We start from the raw sequence: 2,966 nt of genomic DNA on the forward strand, positions 1-2,966 counted from the left end.
TACCCCCCGCCCCCCCCCCGCTGCCGGTTTGCGCGGAGGCCCCCCTTCCCGCCGTTGCCTCTTGCCGTTACCCCCGCCCCCCCCCGCTGCCGGTTTGCGCGGAGCGCCCCCGCCTGCCGTTGCCTCTCGCCGCGGCCACCACCGCCCCCTCCACACCCCCGGGCCCCCGTTACCGGTTTGCGCGGAGCCCCCCCTCCCGACGTTGCCTCTTGCCGCTGCTGCCACCCCCAGCTCCCCACACCCCCCGGCTCCCGTTAGCGGTTTGCGCGGAGCCCCCCCTTCCCGCCGTTGCCTCTTGCCGCTACCCCCGCCCCCCCCCCCCGCTGCCGGTTTGCGCGGAGCCCCCCCGCCTGCCGTTGCCTCTTGCCGCGGCCGCCACCGCCCCCCCCACACCCCCCGGCCCCCGTTACCGGTTTGCGCGGAGCCCCCCCTCCCGACGTTGCCTCTTGCCGCTGCTGCCACCCCCAGCTCCCCACACCCCCCGGCTCCCGTTAGCGGTTTGCGCGGAGCCCCCCCTTCCCCCCTTCGCGGGCTGCCGCTTCCCTCCCGGGCTGCCCGGCTGCTCTCTAACCCCTGCGACCGAGGCGGCGCTGTTAGGGCGGCCGTGCCGGTGCCCCTTGCCGCAGCTAGCCTCTCGCCGCTGCCCCTCCCGTCCGTCGTCCCCCGTCCCCAAAAACTTGCTGCTCTCCACGCTGGAGCCTGCACGGGGGAGGTTGCGCTCCGCTCCTCCGGCCCTAAAGCCGCCCTCGCCCGCCCCCCGGCTTGCCGCTTGGCTCGGCTGCCCGCCCGCCCGCTAATCCCCCCAACGCCCCCACCCCAAAAACACCCCAGCCCTACCGCATGCCGCTCCCCCTCTCCCCGCTCTCGCTGACCGCTGCCACCCCCCCCCCACCCCTCCCCCCCGAAACAAACCCCCCAGCCCTACCGCATGCCGCTCCCCCTCTCTCCCTAGCCTGCCCCCCCCGCCGTCGCTTGCTGCTGCTGCTGCCGCCGCCGCCGCCGCCGCCGCCGCCGCCGCCGCCGCCGCCGCCGCCGCCGGGACCCGCCTCGGTCTGGTGGCGCGCGCTCGGAGATCCCCGGCTACCCGTCCGTCCGTCCCTCCCTCCCGCCCCGCCCCGGGGGAGGGCTCGGGGCAGCGCGGGCAGGCGGGGAGCAAAAAAAGGCGCGGGCGCCAAAAAACGTCGGGGTCCCGGGGTGGCGGAGGGGGGCGGCGGCGGGGGCGGCGGCGGGTACACGGCGCCGGGTCCAGCCCGTCCCGGGGCGGGGACAGGTGGTGTCGTCCGTCCCCGCCCCCGTAACCTGCTCTGAAGCATCCGCTTCCCGCCGCGGTTCGCCCTCCACCCCCCCGCCGCACACGCAGCTGCCGCTTCCCGCCGCCTCTGCCCCCCGCCCCGGGATCAACCACCCGCCGGGTCCAGCCGGTCCCGGTCCCGGGAACCTGCTCCCGGGGCCAGCCGGAGCCACGCCCCCTCCTCTGACGCTTCCAGCTGCCGCCTCCCCTCCCACCCCCCAAACTCACACTGGCCCTCGCCGGCCCGCCCACCCGCCTACCTGCTTGCCCGCCGCCGCTGGGTGGCGTGCCGGACACTCTCGCACACAGGTACACAGACAGGGACACAGGGACACAGGCACTCAGGCACACAGGGACACAGGGACACAGGGACACAAGGACACAGGGACACAGGCACTCAGGCACTCAGGCACTCAGGGACACAGGGACACAGGGACACAGGCACTCAGGCACTCAGGGACACAGGGACACAGGGACACAAGGACACAGGGACACAGGCACTCAGGCACTCAGGCACTCAGGGACACAGGGACACAGGGACACAGGGACACAGGGACACAGGGACACAGGCACTCAGGCACACAGGGACACAGGTGGCGGGCCGGAGGCCTCTCCCCACTGTGTGGCAGGGGTCCAAGAGCCACCCCAGCCCAACCCAGAGGGTCTTTTGCACCTCTCTAGAGGCCACCCAGAGACCCCAGGCCGCAGCAGAAGCCTCCCCCGCATGCTCTGCAGGCTTCCGACCCACCCCAGGCCGCACCAGAAGCCTCCCCCGCACGCTCTGCAGGCTTCCGACCCACCCCAGGCCACAGCAGAAGCCTCTCCCGCACGCTCTGCAGGCTTCTCAGCCACCCCAGGCCGCAGCAGAAGCCTCTCCCGCACGCTCTGCAGGCTTCTCAGCCACCCCAGGCCGCACCAGAAGCCTCTCCCGCACGCTCTGCAGGCTTCTCAGCCACCCCAGGCCGCAGCAGAAGCCTCTCCCGCACGCTCTGCAGGCTTCTCAGCCACCCCAGGCCGCAGCAGAAGCCTCTCCCGCACGCTCTGCAGGCTTCTCAGCCACCCCAGGCCGCAGCAGAAGCCTCTCCCGCACGCTCTGCAGGCTTCTCAGCCACCCCAGGCCGCACCAGAAGCCTCTCCCGCACGCTCTGCAGGCTTCTCAGCCACCCCAGGCCGCAGCAGAAGCCTCTCCCGCACGCTCTGCAGGCTTCCGACCCACCCCAGGCCGCAGCAGAAGCCTCTCCCGCACGCTCTGCAGGCTTCCGACCCACCCCAGGCCGCAACAGAAGCCTCTCCCGCACGCTCTGCAGGCTTCCGACCCACCCCAGGCCGCAGCAGAAGCCTCTCCCGCACGCTCTGCAGGCTTCCGTCCCACCCCAGGCCGCACCAGAAGCCTCCCCCGCACGCTCTGCAGGCTTCCGTCCCACCCCAGGCCGCAGCAGAAGCCTCTCCCGCACGCTCTGCAGGCTTCCGACCCACCCCAGGCCCCAACAGAAGCCTCTCCCGCACGCTCTGCAGGCTTCTCAGCCACCCCAGGCCGCAGCAGAAGCCTCTCCCGCACGCTCTGCAGGCTTCTCAGCCACCCCAGGCCGCAGCAGAAGCCTCCCCCGCATGCTCTGCAGGCTTCCGACCCACCCCAGGCCGCAACAGAAGCCTCCCCCGCACGCTCTGTAGGCTT

The sequence above is a fragment of the Melanerpes formicivorus genome, unplaced genomic scaffold (genome assembly GCF_026170545.1).
Source record: "Melanerpes formicivorus ecotype bairdi unplaced genomic scaffold, bMelFor1.0.p_v2 SCAF_240, whole genome shotgun sequence".
NCBI lineage: Eukaryota > Metazoa > Chordata > Aves > Piciformes > Picidae > Melanerpes > Melanerpes formicivorus.